This window comes from Lepus europaeus, chromosome 16 (genome assembly GCF_033115175.1).
Source record: "Lepus europaeus isolate LE1 chromosome 16, mLepTim1.pri, whole genome shotgun sequence".
NCBI lineage: Eukaryota > Metazoa > Chordata > Mammalia > Lagomorpha > Leporidae > Lepus > Lepus europaeus.
The window spans coordinates 91,069,983-91,094,092 of NC_084842.1; the positions used below are offsets into that span (position 1 = coordinate 91,069,983).

The 24,110-nt window shown below is 68.7% G+C and overlaps 1 long non-coding RNA gene across 1 annotated transcript; it reads right to left on the reverse strand.

Annotated features, from left to right (window-relative positions):
* Positions 1–8,849: 8,849 nt before the first annotated feature.
* Positions 8,850–14,442, reverse strand: LOC133774843 (uncharacterized). The gene is made up of 3 exons (XR_009868170.1): positions 14,350–14,442; positions 10,565–10,728; positions 8,850–8,980 (listed from the first exon to the last, which is right to left on the reverse strand). It is a non-coding gene; the product is annotated as an uncharacterized LOC133774843 (long non-coding RNA).
* Positions 14,443–24,110: the final 9,668 nt, after the last annotated feature.

A 24,110-nucleotide genomic window follows, 5' to 3' on the forward strand; every position in this document is an offset into this window, starting at 1 on the left:
TACCGCTAATTACGGCGCGCGCGAGCCCGGGCCGCCCCGGCCGGGTGGGCTGGAGCGTCCTCGCCGTCCGCGGCCCGCGCGCCCGGGCCGGCGCGAAGGGCCCGGGGTCTCGCTATCGTCCCGGAGCAGCAGCCCGACGTCGCGGGCACCCGTGATAGATGAAGCACGGAAATTAGTTCCAGAGTTTCCTGATAACCGGAGCGCCCGCGACATTCGGTTATGGCAGCCCTAATTGATGAGCTCATTAAGTCCATTATTAGAGAAATTGATTTCAAATAGGCACTTAGAGCGGCGGGCGCGGGGAGGCAGGTGGGGCGGGCGCGGGAGGCTGGGGAAGTCGCGGAAACACATAATGAGGCAAGTAATTGTGGGGTTTGTTTAAGGAAGAGCCGCGCGCGCGCCGGCCCGGCCCCGCCCCCGCCCGCGACGCCCCCAATTAATTCATTAACCCCGCGCCCTGCCGCGCGCTCCGGGAGGGAGGCGCGCAGAGCAGACCCTCGTGGAGGAGGCGGGGGGTGGGGGGCAGAAGGCGAGGAGACCCTCACCAAACGGCTGCTGCCCGGGACTCCCGCCGGCCCTGGCCTGGCTGCACCCGGTCAGCCCTCAGGGCGCGTACCCGAACCCCTACCCCCAACCTCAGCATCCAGGCTCCGCTCCCGCTGGGTCCCCGCCACGGCAGGTGTGGACCCGCTGAGGCCGGGACAGACACCCACATGTGTGCACACACACTCCGCACAGACGCAGAAATCCACGGGGACACGCACGTGTCAGACACGCTGGACGCCCCTGTCCACACGGATGGGAACCCACGAGCTCGGGAGGAGTGGGGGTGGGGCCTCCGGGGAGCAGCTTCAGGCAGCGCCCAGCCCCAGCCAGGGCCAGCATGGCGGCCCAGCAGGATGACCCTGGCCACCGTGGCGGGAGGCCGGGCAGGGGCTCCTGCAGGGGCGGGCGGACATCACCATGGGATGAGGTGGGCGCGATATCCGACTGCGCGGGGGAGCCAGGGACCCCCGTGGACGGCCGGGAATGAGCCTGACTCTGGCCGAGTGAGCGTGGGCAGCCCGCCGGAGGTCCAGGCGCAGATGAGGCCTTGGGACGGTAGCCGGGCGGGAGGAGAAGCGGGGTGGGGCGCGGAGTCAGCACGCACATCAGGAACAGCCCCGAGGGACAGGGGCCCCCGGGCACCGCCGGGGGCTGTACCTGGGAGGGGGCGAAGGCAGCGGAGCCGGGAGGGGCCCCGGGGAGCAGAGGGACCGCAGTCCCCGGGGCAGGAACCCAAGCTGCGGGCGCCGAGCCCGGAGGGGACACGGGGCTGCGGGGAGGCCCAGGGCCACGGGTCGGGCCGTTCCCGGGCCTGAGCCCCTGCAGGCTGGACCCAGGGGCCCGGGAGCGAGACCCAGGGCCGCAGGCCGGACGCGCGGGGGCAGCGGTGCGTCCCCGGGACGGCGGCCCCAGGCTGACCCCAAGGAGAGGCGCGCGGTCAGCCGGCGAAGAGCAGCGAAGGCGGGCCTGGGGCCCCCCGCGGGGAGGCAGGGTACCTGGAAGCCCCCCAACGCCGGGCCGGGGCCCAGGACCCCTCGCCCACCCTGGCCGCACGCGGAACAGAAGCGCTGACGAGGCAAACCCTTGGCGGGACCGCGAGTGCCCAGCGCTAGAGCCCCCGCGTCTCCCCCGAGGCCGCGAGGAAGACGCGGGTCACCTAGGGTGACCACGGACGGGGCCCGAAGCCGCGGGCAGGGCACGAAAGCCCCGCGGCGCCCGCACCGCGCCACTCGGCGCCTCCCGCGCCCCAGGTTCAAAAGCGCAGGTCCGCCGGCGCGCACACTCGGCCTTGCTGCTGCGCGGGATGTGCGCATGCGCGGCTGGGCGGGGTGCGCGCCTGCGCAGACCGGCCCTGCGGCTCAACGCGGTGCGCGCCTGCGCAGACCGACTGGCTGGCCCCCTCTAGGTTTGGTCCCCCGCGCCAGGCCGTAGGGCCGCGGTGAAGCCCGCGGGGGCGGGGGGCCGGCGGTCGGGCGAGTGCTGGCCCTCGCGAGCAGCAGTGCCCGTCCCTCAGCCGGCCAGGTGGTCGCCTCGCGGGTGTGGGCCCTGGACGGCCAGGCGACCGAGCCTGAATCCAGCCTGGGCCCGGGGTCCGCCGTGTCCCGTGTGCGGGGACCCCGCAAGCACTGGTCAACACGCGGGGCTGACGCCCGGGCGGCGATGCGGCGGGGAGAGCCTTGGCTTCTGTGAATGCCCGCAACTCCTCCCGCCCTGCGGCACGGCCGGCCTGGCGGACCTGTTCCCGGGCCTCGTGCGGCCCATGCGGGGTCGCCCTCGCCGGGCCTGGCGGCCTGCCCCGCCACAAGCCCGGGCTGCCCGGCCCGGTCACCCTTGCCGCCTGGGTTTGGCGGCCCCAGAGGCTGCACCTGTTGGACACTGAACCTGGAAGTCCGTGGCCGGCAGAGGGTTGTGGAGGGGGGGTGGGTGGCCTGTGAGCCGCAAGAGGCCGGAGAGGCAGTGGGAGCTGACCCTGGCGCTCTCCCAGCAAACCCAGTGGTCAGAGGTCCCGGGGGAAGCCGGCCCCGCGGTCCTGTGTGCCACTGACCCTGCACAGGAGGTGTGTGCCTGCGGCTTTCCCCTTGAACGGCCAGGAGCTCACACAGGGTTTGCCCAGTGATTGGCGGGGAGGGGGAAGGGCAGTGCTCACAGCTGGGCAGCCCCCCCCCCCCCCCCCGGCCAGGAACGGCTGCGTGGCAGGTGTGGGACCAGGCACAGAGGGCACAGCGGTGCCCCTGGGCCCTGGGTCACTGGGTGACCAGCTGCGGGGGCGGGTGGGTGGAGGGGTGCCCGGATCCATGGACAGTGGGTGGGTGGGTGAACAGGCCCAGATCCATGGACAATGGGTGGGTGGGTGGAGGGGTGCCCGGATCCATGGACAGTGGGTGGGTGGGTGAACAGGCCCGGATCCATGGACAATGGGTGGGTGGGTGGAGGGGTGCCCGGATCCATGGACAATGGGTGGGTGGGTGAACAGGCCCGGATCCATGGACAATGGGTGGGTGGGTGAACAGGCCCGGATCCATGGACAGTGGGTGGGTGGGTGAACAGGCCCGGATCCATGGACAGTGGGTGGGTGGGTGGAGGGGTGCCCGGATCCATGGACAGTGGGTGGGTGGGTGGAGGGGTGCCCGGATCCATGGACAATGGGCGGGTGGGTGAACAGGCCTGGATCCATGGACAATGGGTGGGTGGGTGAACAGGCCTGGATCCATGGACAATGGGTGGGTGGGTGGAGGGGTGCCCGGATCCATGGACAATGGGTGGGTGGGTGAACAGGCCCAGATCCATGGACAGTGGGTGGGTGGGTGAACAGGCCCAGATCCATGGACAGTGGGTGGGTGGGTGGAGGGGTGCCCGGATCCATGGACAATGGGTGGGTGGGTGAACAGGCCCAGATCCATGGACAGTGGGTGGGTGGGTGAACAGGCCCGGATCCATGGACAGTGGGTGGGTGGGTGGAGGGGTGCCCGGATCCATGGACAGTGGGTGGGTGGGTGAACAGGCCCAGATCCATGGACAATGGGTGGGTGGGTGGAGGGGTGCCCGGATCCATGGACAATGGGTGGGTGGGTGGAGGGGTGCCCGGATCCATGGACAGTGGGTGGGTGGGTGGAGGGGTGCCCGGATCCATGGACAATGGGTGGGTGGAGGGGTGCCCGGATCCATGGACAATGGGTGGGTGGGTGGAGGGGTGCCCGGATCCATGGACAGTGGGTGGGTGGGTGAACAGGCCCAGATCCATGGACAATGGGTGGGTGGGTGGAGGGGTGCCCGGATCCATGGACAGTGGGTGGGTGGGTGAACAGGCCCGGATCCATGGACAATGGGTGGGTGGGTGGAGGGGTGCCCGGATCCATGGACAATGGGTGGGTGGGTGAACAGGCCCGGATCCATGGACAGTGGGTGGGTGGGTGAACAGGCCCGGATCCATGGACAGTGGGTGGGTGGGTGAACAGGCCCGGATCCATGGACAGTGGGTGGGTGGGTGGAGGGGTGCCCGGATCCATGGACAGTGGGTGGGTGGGTGGAGGGGTGCCCGGATCCATGGACAATGGGCGGGTGGGTGAACAGGCCCGGATCCATGGACAGTGGGTGGGTGGGTGGAGGGGTGCCCGGATCCATGGACAGTGGGTGGGTGGGTGGAGGGGTGCCCGGATCCATGGACAATGGGTGGGTGGGTGAACAGGCCCGGATCCATGGACAATGGGTGGGTGGGTGAACAGGCCCGGATCCATGGACAGTGGGTGGGTGGGTGAACAGGCCCGGATCCATGGACAGTGGGTGGGTGGGTGGAGGGGTGCCCGGATCCATGGACAGTGGGTGGGTGGGTGGAGGGGTGCCCGGATCCATGGACAATGGGCGGGTGGGTGAACAGGCCTGGATCCATGGACAATGGGTGGGTGGGTGAACAGGCCTGGATCCATGGACAATGGGTGGGTGGGTGGAGGGGTGCCCGGATCCATGGACAATGGGTGGGTGGGTGAACAGGCCCAGATCCATGGACAGTGGGTGGGTGGGTGAACAGGCCCGGATCCATGGACAGTGGGTGGGTGGGTGGAGGGGTGCCCGGATCCATGGACAATGGGTGGGTGGGTGAACAGGCCCAGATCCATGGACAGTGGGTGGGTGGGTGAACAGGCCCGGATCCATGGACAGTGGGTGGGTGGGTGGAGGGGTGCCCGGATCCATGGACAGTGGGTGGGTGGGTGAACAGGCCCAGATCCATGGACAATGGGTGGGTGGGTGGAGGGGTGCCCGGATGCATGGACAGTGGGTGGGTGGGTGGAGGGGTGCCCGGATCCATGGACAGTGGGTGGGTGGGTGGAGGGGTGCCCGGATCCATGGACAATGGGTGGGTGGAGGGGTGCCCGGATCCATGGACAATGGGTGGGTGGGTGGAGGGGTGCCCGGATCCATGGACAGTGGGTGGGTGGGTGGAGGGGTGCCCGGATCCATGGACAATGGGTGGGTGGGTGAACAGGCCCAGATCCATGGACAGTGGGTGGGTGGGTGGAGGGGTGCCCGGATCCATGGACAATGGGTGGGTGGGTGGAGGGGTGCCCGGATCCATGGACAGTGGGTGGGTGGGTGGAGGGGTGCCCGGATCCATGGACAATGGGTGGGTGGGTGGAGGGGTGCCCGGATCCATGGACAGTGGGTGGGTGGGTGGAGGGGTGCCCGGATCCATGGACAATGGGTGGGTGGGTGGAGGGGTGCCCGGATCCATGGACAGTGGGTGGGTGGGTGGAGGGGTGCCCGGATCCATGGACAATGGGTGGGTGGGTGGGTGGAGGGGTGCCCGGATCCATGGACAGTGGGTGGGTGGGTGGAGGGGTGCCCGGATCCATGGACAATGGGTGGGTGGGTGGGTGGAGGGGTGCCCGGATCCATGGACAATGGGTGGGTGGGTGGAGGGGTGCCCGGATCCATGGACAATGGGTGGGTGGGTGAACAGGCCCGGATCCATGGACAATGGGTGGGTGGGTGAACAGGCCCGGATCCATGGACAGTGGGTGGGTGGGTGAACAGGCCCGGATCCATGGACAGTGGGTGGGTGGGTGGAGGGGTGCCCGGATCCATGGACAGTGGGTGGGTGGGTGGAGGGGTGCCCGGATCCATGGACAATGGGTGGGTGGGTGGGTGAACAGGCCTGGATCCATGGACAATGGGTGGGTGGGTGGAGGGGTGCCCGGATCCATGGACAGTGGGTGGGTGGGTGGGTGAACAGGTGAGGGTGGGTAGATGGTGGATGGATGGATGGATGGTGGATGACGATGGCTGGTGGTGAACAAGTAGACATTGAGGGGTGGGTGATGGAATGGATGATGGTGGACATGTGGGTGGGCGAGTGGACACATGGAGGGGGGACAGGGGGATGGGTGGTACATGGTAGGAGGAGCTGGGTGATTGGATCGTCTCTGGCTGTGTGTCCCATCCAGTGGGGTCCAGCTCCGGAGTGCACATGAAGTCTTGGGGTCTGGTCCAGGCAGAGACCAGGCGGCCTGGGAATGGGCGCTGGCCAGCTCTGCCTCAGAGGGAGGGGCCTGCTCCAGCTCGGGAGGCTTGTCAGGATTCTGAGGGGCAGGTGTGTGGCTCCTTGGAAGAGGCGTGGCCTAGGCCGGGAGGGCGGCAGGGCCAGTGTGCAGCAGGGGCAGGGGACTTGGTCTCCTGTGCTCACCCAGGAGCCCTGCAGGCGCTGGCAAACCTCTCCCACCCAGGGCTCACACCCACCTGGCCCCTGGGGCAGTGCCTGCTCCCTGCGGCCCCCACGCTGCCCCCCGATTGCTTCTCCCCAAATACCCAGGCTGGGGTTCCCTTGCAGGGTCTTTGGGACTCAGGGAGGGGGTCCCTGGGCCTGGGCCTGGGCAGGCAGCTCTGTGTCCAGGAGGGTGGAGGCTGTGTGCAGCCTGGGGGGGGGGGGCAGCCGGGTGAGACCCCCTGAGGCACTCCAGCGGCTGCAGTAGCAACAGTGCCGACATGGCCCTGGCCCCCGGTTCCCCTGCCGGGGCTGTCCTGCTGGCCCCCCGCCCCTGGGCCTCACTCCGGACCCACCCACCGCTGGCATGGGTAGGCTGGTGTGGCTCCAGCCGTCCTCCCAGCAGCCAGGACCCCTGGCCCCCGCCCCCAGCCGCCTGCTCCGGCCAAAGAGCTAGAATTTGCTGCCATTTGTGCGGCTTTTAATCCATAGGAAGTCAATTTTCCACTCATATATTAGTTTATTTTATATTTTCAAATGGATTCGGCCGCGCATTGATTTCCTGTTGTGGGCATTGTGTCCCGAGCGGGGATTATGCGTTTAGGAGAAGTGGCTGCTCGCGGCGCATAAAGGGTGCTCGGCGCCCGGCAGCGCTTATCTTCCAGAGGAGAGTCCAATTTTATTGAAACAGCTAAAATCCCACTTAATTGAATTTTTTTTTTCCTCTAAGATGTACAAGCTTAGAGACTTTTGCTTTCCAATTCAGCTCCGGCTCCGCGGTGTTGAAGCATCCGAACCCATAGAGGCCTTTATGGGAAAGACCCCACAGGGGCTGTGTCTGATGGGGCCGTGTCCCCTGGCCCCAGCCCACCCAGAGGCGGCCGCCCGGGGCGCTCCCTGGCCCCGCCCCCGAGGAGCACAGCTGGCCCTGCTGCTGGCCTGGGGGGGCAGGGGGCAGCTCCCAGCCCTGCTGTCCCAGCTTCCACTGCCTCTGGGCCTCAAGAATGGAGAGGGACCAAGCCCCGCCCACCAGGTGTGTGTGCCGGGTACACCCAGGGGCCTGCATTGCACCTGCCCTGGCCCAGGCCCTCAGCCACAGCCACAGGTAGGGTGCTGGGAGGTGAGCCGGGGGCCCCTGTCTGGGTGACTCTAGGAGACCCTCTGTCTCAGGACCCTGCAGGGTTGGCAGGTGGCTCACCTGTGGGCCGCATGTACACTCACGGACAGCCACAGCGGCAGCCTGCTCCCTGGGCCCACCTGTGTCTGTCCCCGTCCTGGGCCTCCCCCTCAGCCTCTCTGCTGTGTCAGCCCCTGCCTGGGCCTGGGCACAGGGCCTGGCCCCTGGGGACCAGAGGAGCCCCCAGACTCCCCCCTTCCAGGCCCCAAGGACGAGGACAGAGGTGGTGACTCTGAGGCCGGCCTGGCCTCCTGCTCCTCCTCTCAGCTGGCCGGCGTGCCTGTGTGCTGCCTGCTGCCAGGTGGGCGTGCTGGCCATGGTGCTGGGAGCGGTAGCCCCGGCTGTGGGGGTGGCTCTGCCTCGGGGGACCCTGGCCCCTGTTCTAGCCCCGCCATGCAAGTGCAGCACAAGTATTTGCTGCCGCCAGCTCGCTCCGGGCACAGCTCCTGGCAGCCGGTGTCTGCTGCTCGCTGGCACGGCGGCCAGGACAACATGGCCCCCCGCTGGGTATGCCCTCAGCGGGCTGCGGGTCCCCCAGGGCAGGGGCGTCAGGGGGGGCTGGACCTGCCTGGGAGGGCCGGGGTGGTTGGGCTCCTCTGTGTGTGTGTTGGGGGTTGGGAGGGGCATCCGGGGGAGTGGACTGCACTCGAGAGGCTGGGCTTGCAGGCACTCGTCCACTCATCTGGAAAGGCCCTGGTTTCACTTGAAAAGTGTCCTGGAGGCCGCAAAGACAGAGTGGACGCAGTGGCCACTCCCGGGCTGCAGGGGCTCTGACCTGGTCAGCTCAGGGTCCCTGATGGGCAGGAGTGGCAGGGGAGGCTTCCTGGAGGAGGCACTGTGGACACATACCCCAGATTTAGGCTGTGGACTTGGCCCCTCACTGTCCAGGGCCTGGTGGTCACTGCTTGCACTTGAGATGTTAGGATGTCCTGCCGGCCCCTCCCACAGCAGGCCCCCCGTGGAGGTGGCTCGACTCCACCCTCCCACTGCTGACCCTCGCAGGGCCAAGACTTGGCTCCGGGGTGTAGGGCAGAGAGGGCTTCTGCTGGGGACCCTCGGCCTCTTCCCAGCCTGTGCCCGGGGGGGGGGGGGTTCCTGATGCTCTGAGTGTGAGCACCCCGCCCTGCCCCCAGCATCCACAGCGATTTTGGGGTCCCACCCGCGCCTCTCCCAGTCCGAGCCCTGGGCCTCTGCTGAGGGTCCCCGGCAGGTCACTCGGGCCTCACCGGTGGGCACCTGCGCGGCTGGGAGCCGGCATGGCTGCCGCTGGGGGAGGCAGGGGCGCTCCGCCTGGGGCGCCCCGCGCTGGGGCTGCAGTGCGCCTTGCGTCCAGCAGGGGGAGAGCGCCCAGCCCCGGAGCCGCTGCCCGGGCGCGCGCGGCCGAGCAAGCGGTGGTCACGGCGCGTTTTCAGGGCGCCATGTAAGCCGTGCAGCAGCAGACCCGGAGACAGGGCCCACGGAGCGCATGCGGGGCTCGGGCTGTGAGTTAGGTACGAGGCGAGACGCTCGCGGGCGCCTGGCTCCCGTCCGCACTCCTCCGGTTCGGGCGGGCTCTCCACTTCCTACGTGGAAGAGGGGCGTGTCGGCGCCCGAGCTGTCTCCGTGTGGCCACCCGCCTCTCCGGCCAGCGTCCTTCCCACAGGTCCAGGCCTCCAGGTCACCTCTGGGCAGGTGACAGCTGACCCTGTCCCCGGGACGGCCCTGCGGGGGAGCTGCCCACCTGCGTGTGGGCAGAGTTGGTGGACGCCTTCTCTCTGTGCAAGGAGGGGGCGCTGCAGCCTCCGTGGGCTGGGGAGGGGGCGGTGCCCGTGGCCGCCATCCCTGGGCCCTCCCCCAACCAGGTGGCCACGCTGGGCAGCCCTGGCCAGGGGACACTGAGCTCAGGTTCCCACAGCGACAGCTCCTTGTCTGGAGGAAGGGGGGCCGTGCCGACCCGCTCCGCGGATCCGGAGCCACCGCAGAGCGTGTCTCCCGGTGAGCGCGCTTGTGTGTTATGAACCAGAAAGTCACGGCTGTCAGGCCGAGCGCGGGCGTCCCCCACAGACTCGCCAGGCGGACAGCATAAACACACGTCAGCCGTCAGAGCCGGCAGCCCGCCCCCGCCTTCTGCACACCCACCCTGGGGCTGCCGGCGGCAGGAGGGGACGGGCTTCGGCCACAGAGTCCCCTGTGCCCCACTGTCCGGTGCCACCGCCGGCTCGGACCAAAGGGGAAGGGGGACTCCAGTCCCCGGAAGCGGCTCTGGACGGGAGCTGGGGTGGGGACCCCGGGCAAGGCTGCGGCCACGGGGGGGCCCAGACAGGCGGCTGAGAGCGCCCAGAAGGGTGCCCAGTGTGTGGGAGGCCTCCACGGCCAGCATCAGCCGGCTGGCAGCGTGGGCTCGGGCCTGCTGTGAGTGCTGACCCTGGCCCATGGCACCCAGGCCAGGGCTGCGTCCACACGAGGCCCCGACAAGGGAGGGGTGCACTACAGACCCCAGGCTTCCAGCAGGTGCCAGGAAGGGGCCTGCCCAGCCGGCTCCTGCTGGTGCACACTGCCCAGATCTGGGAGGGGTGGGGGTGCCTGCTCAGCCGGCTCCCACTGGTGCACACTGCCCAGATCTGGGAGGGGTGGGGGGTGCCTGCCCAGCCGGCTCCCGCTGGTGCACACTGCCCAGATCTGGGTGGGGTGGGGGGTGCCTGCCCAGCCGGCTCCCGCTGGTGCACACTGCCCAGATCTGGGAGGGGTGGGGGGTGCCTGCCCAGCCGGCTCCCGCTGGTGCACACTGCCCAGATCTGGGAGGGGTGGGGGGTGCCTGCCCAGCCGGCTCCCACTGGTGCACACTGCCCAGATCTGGGAGGGGTGGGGGGTGCCTGCCCAGCTGGCTCCCACTGGTGCACACTGCCCAGATCTGGGTGGGGTGGGGGGTGCCTGCCCAGCCGGCTCCCGCTAGTGCACACCACCCGGCCACAGAACCCAGGGGGTGGCATCCACAGGTGAGGATTCTGGGGAAGTCCCAGGAGTGCAGGAAGAGTGGGATGGCTCTAAGACGTGACAGAAGACGAGGGTTGGGACTGGGCATCCTAGGGGAATTCTGCCACCAGGAGGTGAGGTTCTCCTCACAGCTGCTGACCCATGCTGTCCACCCACCCGCTCCCCCCGCCCACCTCTCCACCTTCCAGCGCTGCCCAGGTGGACGAGGGTGGGGGTCAGTGTCTCCGTCCAGCTAGCACAGAGTTGGGGCCATCCCTGGGCACGGGTTGTACGTGTGAAGCAGCCACTCGTGGCCGTGGCCGTGTCCCCATCGCCGGCATTGCTCCTCCCGAGAGTCCTGCGTGGAACAGAAGGGGTTTCGCTGGCAGATTCCGGACAAGGCTCACGGACAGGACGCGCGTGCAGGAGTGGCCGGGAGGCCGGTGGCTCAGCTCCTGCTCTCAGCTGCAGCAGGGCCTGCAGCCAGCGCCGGCTTCGGCAGAGTCCTCGCCACCTGGGCCGGGCTGGGCTCGTGCAGACAGAGGGGTGCCCCTCAGCCTGCCCTGGCCTCCCCTCTCTGCTGGCCCCCGGCTGTTCTCTCTCCCGGAGCAGACCCCTCTCTTGCCCTGAGGCCAGGTGAGGTCCCCTAGGGTGGGGCTCCCTGTCTGCGCCTGGGAGAAGAGCCCCAGACAAGGTACCTTCAGAGACCCTTGGCCACCCCCTCCCCACGGCCTCAGTGTCCAAGTAGGCTCGGGCAGGTGGGACGACCGGCAGCCACCCTCAGGCCACAGGGCCACCGTTGTCCAGGCCCGGCCCGGCTGCCGCCCCCATGCCCGCCCTCCTGCCTGGTGGACACCCACGGTTGGCCATGACACAGACTGAGCCCCGCAGCCGGGCGGGAGGGTCCCTGGTCATGCTGCCCAGTGGCCCTGGGCGTGACCATGAGGAGCCGATGCTGCAGCCGCTGTCTCCATGTCCTCTCACAGGCCTGAGACCAGCCCCTGGCTGTGCCCGGTCCCTCTGGGCCCAGGACTCGGGTCCGCCTGCCGTCCACTGGCAGCCGGCGCTAAGGCCAGGGCAGGCTCTGGACTGAGGGGACACTCCCCGAGCCCCTCACATGAGTTTCACTTGGATTTAGAATCAAAATAAAATAAAGCCAGCTGGAGTGGAAGGGGCGAGCGGGAAGTGGGGTGCAGGACGGAGGGCCTTCTCAGGGTCAGCAGGGGGAGCCGGGGCCAGGGCTGCCCACCTCAAGCAACTCTCAGGAAGCCCCAGGGCCTGGGTCCCTCCAGGGGTGTCCCCGCCCCACATGTGGTCACTGTGTCCTCTCTCCCGGGGGGGCTGGCACCCGGCATTCCCAGGCCTGGGGCCGCTGCGTCCCCTCAAGCAGGGGTTCCCAGGGGTGTGGGACCAGAATGAGCTCTGGGGTCTCCGTGGGGCAGGGTCCCACCCAGCACCCACGTCTGCCTCCTCCTCCCTCTGTGGCGACTCCCTCTCCCCAGGCCGGGCGCCCGGTCATGGAGACTCTGGGGAGCAGGGAGGGGGAGGGGAGGACCTGGGGGCTGGTGCCCCTCCCCTGCTCGCCTGGGTCACCGTCAGTCGTCCTTCAGTCCGGTGGCCCAGTGGGCTCGCAGGAAGTCGAGGCGGCAGAGAGTGTCCCCAGGGTCTTCCAGCACGCACCGCGCGGCCTCGCAGCCGGGAGCGAATGCTGACCACAGAGACCCAAGCCTGCCCGGGCACTGGGACGACAGCTCGGCCCCACCCGCCGCCCGCCCTCCCCGGGGATGGGCTGTTAGGATAACGACCTGGCACGGAAGCCTTCCTGGGCCCTGTCCCGGGCCCCCGCCACGGCGCTGGCGGGCACGGCTCCCGGCTGAGCTAATGGAAACTGAAAGGGTGGAATCACCGTGCGTCGGATCCTCTTCACTCCTTCATCAATCCAGCTAACTGGGTCTGAGCCCGCGGCCGGCGCCCGGCACGGAGATTAATATGTAAGACAGCTGGGGCCGGGCCGGCCGTGGGCACCGGGCAGGGCGGCCTTGCCGGGCCACCGGCCGCCCACGGCCACCGCCGCCGCCCTGCGGCCGGGGCACCCCCACCCCGTCAATTCAATCTGCTGCACGCGCGGGCACGGGCATGGGGGCGGCGGGACAAAGGAATCCGTATTTACCCAATAATAAGTTTCATTTGGAGGAGGTTTGAAAACAATTCCCCGTCACATTTGTCCCTGTCAGATCACATTATTCACAAATGAAGTTCACAAAGTATCAATTCAATTGCAATGAGGCGGCCGGGCGGGCGGGGCGGCCCGCAGTCAGCGGTAATCAGAGGCCCGCCGCCCGCAGCCGGCTGTCCATTTCGCCTCCTTGGGCACATCTGTTCCCGGGGAATCCCATTTTCTACACTTCCAAATCACCAGCTGGCGCGGGCGGGGGCCAGCCCCCCACCCGGGCTGACCCTGGCCTCAGGGGCCCCTGCACTTTCCAAGGAAGACCCCCACACGCGCCCTGACACCACTCCTGGGAGCCGGGCAGAGGGCAGGCCCGGGGCGGGGGGCAGGGCTGGGCACCAAGGGCAGCCCTCAGCCAGGGCTCCAGCGCCCGCCCGCTCTCTGGCCTCGGTCTCCCCCTCTGTAAAGGGTGGGCCTGGGCCTCACCACCGAGCGCACAGCGCCCTCCCAGCCTGGCCAGGGGTGAGGCACCCCTCCATCCAAGTGGGCCTTTAGGCCCAGGAAGGAGCAGTGCCGTGGACATGGGGGGCCCTCTGTCCAGGTGCTCAGCCATGGGAACACCAGCCGGCCAGCGCATCTGTGCCTTTGGGACGGGGGGGGGTGCACGTGTGTGTAGAGGCATGTGCACACATGTCCTTGAGCACGGGCCATGCACACGTGTGCCTCACAGGTGTGTGCCTGGCTTGCACGCGTGTGGCATGTGTGTGTGCACACGTGTGGCACGTGGCTGCAGCCCTGGCTAGCCACAAGCAGGCGGTGCAGTGGGGCTGTGGCGGCGCTGTGTCGGGGGCGTGAGGACCCCCGGGGCCCTGCAGGCCTCTTTCTGCTTCTGTCCAAATTGGACATCAGCCCCCTGCCGGGCGCTCCTGCCGACGCTCTGATTCATTGATTGATTTGCGCTGCAGCCTGGGCCCAGAGCCCAGACGGAGGGGGTGGCTGCCCAGACGGCGGCCGGCCACCTGTGGGGCCTGTGGCTCCGGGGGCACCAGGGCTCCACGTTGCCTCTCCCCAAGGGGGTCCATGGCGTTTTACCACATTTTCAGCCAAAGCGGAGCAGTCCCCGCAGCCTCCCTTGGGTGCCTGCCCTGCTGAAAGCCCCCAGGAAGGTTCCCGACCCAAGGGTCGGCTGGGCCGTGAGGGAGCCGCGGTGATGGCTGCTGGCTGCCCAGCGAGGGAGGCTCAAGGAGGCCCCTCCAGGCTGCACGTCCAGCGCTGGTGGACGGTGGGGACGACGGGGACCATCTTCACGTTGCCAGGGGTGTCCGTACCCCACAGCGTGTTTGCCCCCAGCTCGGGGACAGGGACCCTGACCACTCCGGTGTGGGTTCCACACCTGGGCTGCAGGTGTGGCCTGGTAGCGGCTTGGCAAGGTGCAGGGGACATTCGGGGAACAGCGGTGGCCACAGGCGGTAGGGACGCCTGGCTGGCCTGGGAGTCTTCCGGGGGAGCTGGCAAGGTGCAGGGGACATTCGGGAACAGCGGTGGCCACAGGCGGTAGGGTCGCCTGGCTGGCCTGGGAGTCTTCCGGGGGAGTTGGCCCGAGGGGTTCGCCCTGCTGCTCCTGCTGGCCCTCCAGCCTCAGCGCAGCTCTGACCCTCACAGGCCGCATCCTGCTGGGCCCAGTCTCACCCTGGGCCCAAGGTGGGAGCTGGATGCTCGGGTGGGGGCGTGGGGATTCTCCGCGCCCAGGGGCGGGGTCTGCGATGCGCCACAGAGAGGGGCAGCCCTCAGCTCGCAACCCGGGCTCACCTGGGCTGCGTCCACCGTCCACCGCGAATTCAGCAGGAGCCTGGGTCCCAGCGCGGGGGAAGGGCTGCCCCGAACGCCGGGGCCTGGGAGTCGGCGCGTGCAGACGCCCCCGGGGCCGGGCGCTGCGAGGAGGGTGAGGGTCCGCGGCCGGCCGGCCGCGCTCCAACCTCTGGAGCCCACGGAGGCCATCACCGAGTGCGTACGCGGCCGGCGGGGAGCCCGCGGGACCGCGAGCCTCTGCGGCAGAAACAGCCTGGACTCCCGCCGCACCGCCTTCCACCACGCCCACTTTAGAGACACGCCCACACCGCCACGCCCCTCGACCTGCTCCGGAACCCCTCCCCTGCCCCAGCCCCTCCTCCTGGCCCACTGCCGCTCCTCCTGCCCCAGCCCCTCCTCCTGCCTCAGCCCCTCCTCCTACCCCAGCCCCTCCTCCTGTTCCACTGCCGCTCCTCCTGCCCAGCCCCTCTGCCCCAGCCCCCCTCTGCCCCAGCCCCTCCTCCTGCCTCAGCCCCTCCTCCTGGCCCACTGCCGCTCCTCCTGCCCCAGCCCCTCCTCCTGCCTCAGCCCCTCCTCCTACCCCAGCACCTCTCTGCCCCACAGCCCCCCCTCCTGCCCCACAGCCCCTCCTCCTGTTCCTCTGCCGCTCCCCTCCTCCTGCCCCAGCCCCTCCTCCTGCCCCACAGCCCCCCCTCCTGCCACAGCCCCTCCTCCTGCCCCACAGCCCCTCCTCCTGCCTCAGCCCCTCCTCCTACCCCAGCACCTCTCTGCCCCACAGCCCCCCCTCCTGCCCCACAGCCCCTCCTCCTGTTCCTCTGCCGCTCCCCTCCTCCTGCCCCAGCCCCTCCTCCTGCCCCACAGCCCCTCCTCCTGCCTCCACCCCTCCTCCTGCCCCACAGCCCCTCCTCCTGCCCCACAGCCCCTCCCCTGCCCCAGCCCCTCCTCCTGCCCCAGCCCCTCCTCCTGCCTCAGCCCCTCCTCCTACCCCAGCCCCTCCTCCTACCCCAGCCCCTCCTCCTGGCCCACTGCTGCTCCTCCTGCCCCAGCCCCTCCTCCTGCCTCAGCCCCTCCTCCTGCCCCAGCCCCTCCTCCTACCCCAGCCCCTCCTCCTGGCCCACTGCCGCTCCTCCTGCCCCAGCCCCTCCTCCTGCCCCAGCCCCCCTCTGCCCCAGCCCCTCCTCCTGGCCCAGCCCCTCCTCCTGCCTCAGCCCCTCCTCCTACCCCAGCACCTCTCTGCCCCACAGCCCCCCCTCCTGCCCCACAGCCCCTCCTCCTGCCTCAGCCCCTCCTCCTGTTCCTCTGCCCCAGCCCCTCCTCCTGGCCCAGCCCCTCCTCCTGCCTCAGCCCCTCCTCCTGCCTCAGCCCCTCCTCCTACCCCAGCACCTCTCTGCCCCACAGCCCCCCCTCCTGCCCCACAGCCCCTCCTCCTGCCTCAGCCCCTCCTCCTGTTCCTCTGCCGCTCCCCTCCTCCTGCCCCAGCCCCTCCTCCTGCCTCAGCCCCTCCTCCTGCCCCAGCCCCTCCTCCTACCCCAGCCCCTCCTCCTGGCCCACTGCCGCTCCTCCTGCCCCAGCCCCTCCTCCTGCCCCAGCCCCCCTCTGCCCCAGCCCCTCCTCCTGGCCCAGCCCCTCCTCCTGCCTCAGCCCCTCCTCCTACCCCAGCACCTCTCTGCCCCACAGCCCCCCCTCCTGCCCCACAGCCCCTCCTCCTGCCTCAGCCCCTCCTCCTGTTCCTCTGCCCCAGCCCCTCCTCCTGCCTCAGCCCCTCCTCCTGCCTCAGCCCCTCCTCCTACCCCAGCACCTCTCTGCCCCACAGCCCCCCCTCCTGCCCCACAGCCCCTCCTCCTGCCTCAGCCCCTCCTCCTGTTCCTCTGCCGCTCCCCTCCTCCTGCCCCAGCCCCTCCTCCTGCCCCAGCCCCTCCTCCTGGCCCACAGCCCCCCCTCCTGCCCCAGCCCCTCCTCCTGCCCCACAGCCCCTCCTCCTGCCCCACAGCCCCTCCTCCTGCCTCCACCCCTCCTCCTGCCCCACAGCCCCTCCTCCTGCCCCACAGCCCCTCTCCTGCCTCTGCCTCTCTCCTGCCATGGGACGGCTTGATGACCAGAGAGCCAGGAGCCTGGGGCTGTCAGGAAAGCAGTGGGAGAAACCTCCTTCCCCGGATCTGGCCACGACTTCTCGGGAATGGCACCAAATTTACAGGCAAGGAAGAACGGACACTGGACTCAGTGCGAAGCCTCGGTGCGGCATCTTTGTACCCACATGCGAGCAGGAGGGAGCAGGCACTGCTTGGGGAGGAACATCCGTCAACCCTCCATCTGCTCGGAGCTGAACGGCAGCTCCTGAATCTCAAACTGCCCAGCGTGGAAACAGGCAGAGAGCTCAGTGGACACACGTCCAGGACAGACACGTGGACGGCCAGCCGCTCCCACGGCCGCCGCTGGGGAGTGGCCGGAGCCCCACCAGAGTCCACACCGCTGCCCGCAGCCAGCTGTGTCCGGAAGGCAGGAGGGGACGGGAAGCTTGTGCCCCGCTGGTGGTGACCCGACCCGGCCCAGCACCGAGGGAAGGCCCCAGGCAGAACCCAGCACGCCGCCAGGAGAGAGGCCCAGGGCGGGGGACGCCCTGCGGTGGCAGCAGCTGGCCCCGGGGCGGGCAGGGGTCAGTGTTGAGAGACTGGGACGATGGACGTGGCAATGGGGTGAGGCTCTGCCTGTTTCAGCACAGTGAACACCACAAAGCACCCATCTGGGTCCAAGCCGGAGGCAGAAATCACACGGGGTCCAACAGGCACCGTTCACGGCGCCACTCCAGCCGTCAAAGTCACAGGCCGCTCACCTGGGGCTGCCCTGCGGGGGGAGACCTGGCGTCTGGGTCCTCGATGCTATGCGGGACTGGGGCTGGTGCAGGGGGGTCTCTGGGGCCGCCTCCCCGCTGAGGGATGGCCCCTGCTTTGGAAGCTCCCACTGTCTCCTGGGAAGAGGCAGGACCTGAGCCACACGGCCCAGGCCGACGGTGGACAGCATCTGGACCCCTGCGCCAGGACCCACAGCAATGGCGGCCACAGCGCAGGGTCAGCATGGCCCCCCCTACAGGGAGTGCACCAGTGGGCGGGTCCTCAGGGGATGCAGTCTCCACCCCCTGGACAATCAGGGAGTGGCCATGGCAGCCATGGCCGGCGGAACCCTCGTGCTACCAGCTGGACCTCTGGTAGGCACACAGGCCCCCTCCCTCTGCGGCCCCTGTGGCGGGAACAGTGACTCTTGGTTCCCACAGCAGCGAGATTGTGTGGAAGCCGCCACATGAAGCAGCGAGCATTGGAGGTGAGGGCCGCCTGCGCGAGGCTGGGGTCCGGGGAGCCCACTCGGGAGGCGGCCATGCCAGGCAGGAGCCTGAGACGCCCCTCCCCCCCAGCCCCTCTGGGAAGCAGAGCGAGGGGCCACAGGTGGTGGGGAGGGAGGGGGCTCAGATTTGCCTGGGCTTCTGGTGGGGTGAAGGAGGACAGGTGGGGGCCAGTGTCCTGCTGGGGAGACAGCGCGTCTGCCGCAGACTACAGGAGCCCTCGCCTGGTCTCTGGTGGGCTGGGGCTTGGGTCCCCTGGGGAGGGTCTGGGGGCTGGCCTCGCCTGGTCTCTGGTGGGCTGGGGGCTCGGGAGGGTCTGGGGCTGCCCTCGCCTGGTCTCTGGTGGGCTGGGGGCTCGGGAGGGTCTGGGGCTGCCCTCGCCTGGTCTCTGGTGGGCTGGGGGCTCTGGTCTCCCCCAGGAGGGTCTGGGGGCTGAAACTCTTAACTGGGTTCCATTCCCATCATCCCCTGGGGTTTTTAGGACAGCTGGGGGTGCAGACGGCAGGATCCAGATGCCTGTATGGGCTCCTGGGGGAGGGGCTCTCCTCAGCTGCTTGGAGCACTCAGCCTGGGGGCTGGGGCCTGGGGGCTGCAGCCCCCAGGATGCCTGGGCCTGGGCCTCTTCCTCTGCCCACGGGCAGCTCACAGGGTGGGGCAGGGGCTCTGTGTGTCCCCACCCGGGAGGGAGAGGGATCTCTGGGACTGGCGCTCGACCTGCGTTAACTTTTAATTTAAAGTCTCCACCACAACACAATGGACTTTTGACATACAAATATTAAAAATTAAATTTCCCGAGTTCATTATCTGATAATTAGAACTAAGTAACGTGCTCACCGGGAGGCCGGCCCCACGCACATCAAGTCAGTTCCATTTAAGATTCCATTAGCCCAGTGTCGGGGCGGTAAGTAATGGAGCATAAAATTTAATTTGGAAATGATCTCGCGCCGCGATGGAGCGGCGGCGCTCACAGGCCGGCCGTGGCCAGGGTCCCGGGAGCCGGGGAGTGTGTCCCCTGCCCAGCCCAGTGGTATTTAAGTCAGGACCCCCTTCTTGGAGTCTGCCTCAGGGCTGTCGCCCCCCTCATTTACACGTGCGGGGATCCGGCTCAGGGAGTCACTTCCTGACACCTGGGCCGTTCCTCACCGGCCCCAGCCGGACCCCCAGGGCCACGCTTCCGCCCTGGGTGACTGCGCAGCCAGGCAGGAGGCTGAGGGGGACCTGGCGTCCTTGGCTCCCGCACAGCCCTGCAGGCTGCTCGTCTCACTGGAGAATGAGTCGGGTCCTGGGTGGTGAACCTGGGGACAGGTGTGTGCCCCTGGGGACACTGCTGGGAGACCTGGATGCCTGCCCTGCGGCTCAGGACACTCGGGGCCTCAGCTGTGGACACTGTGGACACTGTGGACACTGCTCCAACCATGGGGTGGCCAGGACAGACCCACACCCCAGCTGGAGATCCCTGGGCAGGAGGAACAGGGCGTGTCTCCCCCAGCCCCAGCCCAGTGACCCCGCGTGGCATGGACACAACAAGTCAGGGATTTGGCTCCTCCTGGCACACACGCAAGAGACACAGGCGCCGGTGACACGGGCGGAGCCCTGGGTCTGAGGGGTCTAGCACTCCTGCTGCCGGGCAGCGCCTGCCCACCTGTGCCCGTCCAGCCGCTGTGGCTCTGCCCTCCCTCTGGGCCGGCAGAGAGCCCTGTGGCCCGGCCCTCGCACGGCACCCCACGCCCACTGCTAGCGGCCAGGCTCTGACTGCCCAGTCCTCCCAGGGTCACACCCAGGGACGTCCCCTGAGATCGAAGCCCATGTGGGGCTGATTGGCTGTGAGTGACGGTGGGGCCGGAGGCCAGAGGCCCCTGCCTGTGCTGGCCCCGTCCCCGCCCACCCCAGGAGCACCCGACGTGAATTCTGGCTCCCACGGCGCCATGCCGCCATGCCGGCAGGAGCTGGGCCCCGGGCCCGCGAGCGGGCAGCCGCTCCGCGTCTTACCCCGGGGGCAGCCTCGCTTGTTACTTCTCGCAGCAGCACCCACTCCCATCGCTTCTGTCACCCTCGGCAGGAACAGCCCTCCCCCAGTGGGGCCCGCGGCGTCGGAAGGTTGCAGCCCTGACCCAGTGCGGATTAGCTGTGTGCTCTGCCGCTGCTACATGTGTAATTGTGTAATTGATTTTCACATTTACTTTTGTGTGCCCACATCATAAAGTAAGCAGCCCATTAGGGAGAAATATAATGAATACATCTCTTGCCACCTCTGCCCGAGGCAGCAGGCCTGGGGGTGCGGGCCTGTGGGGCGGGGGCTCCCCTTGGGCACCCCAGGGCTGCGTCTGCCTCCACCCCTCCCAGCCAGCAGAGGCAGGAGGGGTGCGCACCTTGGCTGCTGGCTCCCCAGGCCAGGATCTGGGGTCCGGGGTCCAAGGGGACTTGGTAGACCCCGCCTCACTGTGGGCGTGGGCTTGGAGAGGGGGGTTCCACCTTCTCTGCCTCCTGCCCTGAGGGCGCCCCTCTGGGGTCTGCTCTGCCTTCGTGGGCACCGGGCACGGCAGCACCCTAGCAGCCAGAGCTGGACCATGGCCGGCAAAGGGGGCTCCCCAGCCCGCCCCCCCCGTGCACTCCAGCTCTTTGTGCAAGCAGCGAGTGGGGGCGCCTCAGAGCTGTGGGATGTCCCAAGAACGTCCGAACGTCATTGCCTTCAGCCCTCGCCCAGGTCCCTGCCCACCCGCCCCCTGGCTCTGCCCAGCCGACTTGCCCCAGGGAAGGGGGCGGGCACGGCCTCTGGCACAACCCGTTCCCCTTGGTGCTGTCCTCAGAGCACCCAGCACTGGGGCCCACGTTAGCGTCAGCTCCTCTTGATGGCCTTGTGACAGTGACAGCCGTGTGACCCCGGGCCCTCAGCAACGGCCTCACTGACCGGCAGGCTCAGCTCAACAGGTGTTGGCTGTTGGCCGGAGCAGCCTGGGCAGGGCACTGCCCGGCCCGCTCTGAGACCCCTGGTCTCAGGTCCTGGTGCTCAGGCTGGTGCCACCTGGGAACAGGGAAGCCACAGGTGGGCACCCTCCACGCCTCCGATGCTCACGGCCCTCTGGGGTGCGGAAACCAGCCGCCCTCTGGGAGAAGTCCCCAGGGCACCTAGGCAGGGCATACACAGAGGCCCAGGAGGGCCCTGGCCCCAGACCCCTGTCCTGGCCTCTGCTCTGGGCACTGCATTGAATGAGGGCAGAGCAGGCTCCGCCCACCAGCTCCCCGAGTGGGGGAGGGGTGGCCGAGGGCAGGGCTGCGGCCCTGACCCGGGTCGGGGGGCTCCACGGCCCTTCCTCCCGGTCCCTCACCTGGCGGGCGGCCCGCAGCTAACCAGAATCACACGCTGGCCTCGTGGGGGAGGATGTATGCAAGCCCGCCGGCCACTCCATCACCCAGACGAAGAGCCCCGCGGGAGATTGTTCTGCTTAAAAAATGGGCTGGCGACTTGCAAATATGTTTTTAGAAGCAATTTTATTACAAACTGTCCCATCGGGCGACGTCGGGAAAATTATGGGGAGCCATGTTCATCCCTCAGAGACAGACAGCGGCGGTCGTTAGGGGAGGATTTACACCGGCGGGGGCGGGGGGGGGGCCTTCCCCTGGGGCCCTGAGAGCAGGCGCAGCCCCCGCCCCAGGAAGCTGGAAGGGGCCTGGGGGCGGAGCCGGGGACCCCGCCCCGCCCCAGAACTCGGGGAAGGACTCGGCCTGGCCCAGGGCTGCGTCTGCCTCCTCCAGGCCGGCACACCCCCCCCCAGGACGGACAGCGCGCCCCCTCCAGGCCGCGGGGACCCCAGGCCGGCACACACCTCCCCCCCCTCCAGGACGGACAGCGCGCCCCCTCCAGGCCAGCACACCCTCCCCCCCTCCAGGACGGACAGCAGGCCCCCTCCAGGCCGGCACACCCTCCCCCCCTCCAGGACAGACAGCAAGCCCCCTCCAGGCCGGCACACAGCCCCCCCCCCCCCAGGACGGACAGTGCGGGCTGGGCCTAGGGGCTCCCTTCCAGAAGGGGCTGTGCGCTGGCCGCACCCCCACCCCCATCTTGAAGCCGCTGCCCGTCAGTCCACTCCAACAGCCTGCGGGGCAGCCGGGGAGTGAACCCGGCCTGCCCAGCTCTCCAGGCCTCCACCAGGCCTGACCGCAACCCACAGCTCTGTGAGACCCTGAACCAGGACCAATGAAGCCACTCCTGGACGGCTGACCCTCAGAAACTGGGAGGTAACGGTGTTTGCTGTGTTCCCGTGACTGGTGACACAGCAGCAGAGGCGTCATACAGCCAGCCACTGCAGTCACCACCACCATGAGCATGGTCACCACCAGCACCGCGACTTCTATCACCATCACCACCAGCTTCACCATCACCATCACCACCACCACTACCGTCACCACCTTCACCCTCATCACCATCACCACCACCACCCTCACCACCATCACCATCATCACCACCACCATCACCACCTTCACCATCATCACCATCACCACCACTACCATCACCACCTTCATCACCACCACCATCACCACCACCACCACCACCCTCACCACCATCACCACCACCACCACCACCCTCACCACCATCACCATCATCACCACCACCATCACCACCTTCACCATCATCACCACTACCATCACCACCTTCACCATCATCACCATCACCACCACTACCATCACCACCTTCACCATCATCACCATCACCACCACCACCCTCACCACCTTCACCATCATCACCATCACCACCACCACCACCACCCTCACCACCATCACCATCATCACCACCACCCTCACCACCATCACCATCATCACCACCACCATCACCACCTTCACCATCATCACCATCACCACCACTACCATCACCACCTTCATCACCATCACCATCACCACCACCACCCTCACCACCTTCCTGGTGCTAACAGATGGCAAAGCCCAGGCTCAAGGCCAAGTTTCCCGCACTGTGCAAGGCTCCTGGCACCACCCGCAGCCTGGGGTGACCCCACTGCAGGCACCAAGAAGCCAATGGCAGCAGGGTGGCGCTGCCAGGTCTTGGGCTGTGGGTTGGGGACTGGACCCTGCACCAGGGCTCAGGAGAGCCAGGCCCCGGGGGTCCCCACATGCTTGGGTCAGGGAGCCCCGGGGGTCCCAGCCTCCAGGCAGGATTTGGGGAATCCCTGTGGTGAGTGCCGGCAGGAGCCCAGCCAGGGCTGCGCCGTGCCAGTGACCATCCCTGCATCACCCGGCCCTGGGAGCAAACGCGCACTCCGGCACCAATGACGCGCGCCCAGCAGCTACCTCCTCCCATCGCCTCATGGTTGCCTCGGAGCCCAGCCCCGGGGCCTTTCAGTGCCCCTGCTGTCCATCAGCACCCCAGGCTGCCCCCCAGCGCCCACTGTTCCCTAGTGCCTGGCTGTCCCCCAGAGCCCCGGCTGCCCCCCAGCGCCCAGCTGTCCCCCAGAGCCCCTGCTGTCCCCCAGAGCCCTACTGTCCCCCAGTGCCCTACTGTCCCCCAGAGCCCCTGCTGTCCCCCAGAGCCCCGGCTGTCCCCCAGTGCCCTACTGTCCCCCAGAGCCCCGGCTGCCCCCCAGCACCCACTGTTCCCTAGCACCTGGCTGTCCCCCAGAGCCCCTGCTGTCCCCCAGTGCCCTACTGTCCCCCAGCGCCCAGCTGTCCCCCAGAGCCCCGGCTGTCCCCCAGCGCCCAGCTGTCCCCCAGAGCCCCGGCTGTCCCCCAGCGCCCAGCTGTCCCCCAGTGCCCTGCTGTCCCCCAGAGCCCCGGCTGTCCCCCAGTGCCCTGCTGTCCCCCAGAGCCCCGGCTGTCCCCCAGAGCCCCGGCTGTCCCCCAGTGCCCGGCTGTCCCCCAGAGCCCCGGCTGTCCCCCAGAGCCCCGGCTGTCCCCCAGTGCCCGGCTGTCCCCCAGTGCCCTGCTGTCCCCCAGTGCCCTGCTGTCCCTCAGAGCCCCGGCTGTCCCCCAGAGCCCTGCTGTCCCCCAGAGCCCCGGCTGTCCCCCAGAGCCCCGGCTGTCCCCCAGTGCCCTACTGTCCCCCAGTGCCCTGCTGTCCCTCAGAGCCCCGGCTGTCCCCCAGTGCCCTGCTGTCTCCCAGTGCCCTACTGTCCCCCAGTGCCCTGCTGTCCCCCAGAGCCCTGCTGTCCCCCAGAGCCCCGGCTGTCCCCCAGTGCCCTGCTGTCCCCCAGAGCCCCGGCTGTCCCCCAGAGCCCCAGCTGTCCCCCAGTGCCCGGCTGTCCCCCAGTGCCCGGCTGTCCCCCAGAGCCCCGGCTGTCCCCCAGAGCCCCGGCTGTCCCCCAGAGCCCAGCTGTCCCCCAGAGCCCCGGCTGTCCCCCAGTGCCCGGCTGTCCCCCAGTGCCCTGCTGTCCCCCAGAGCCCCGGCTGTCCCCCAGTGCCCGGCTGTCCCCCAGTGCCC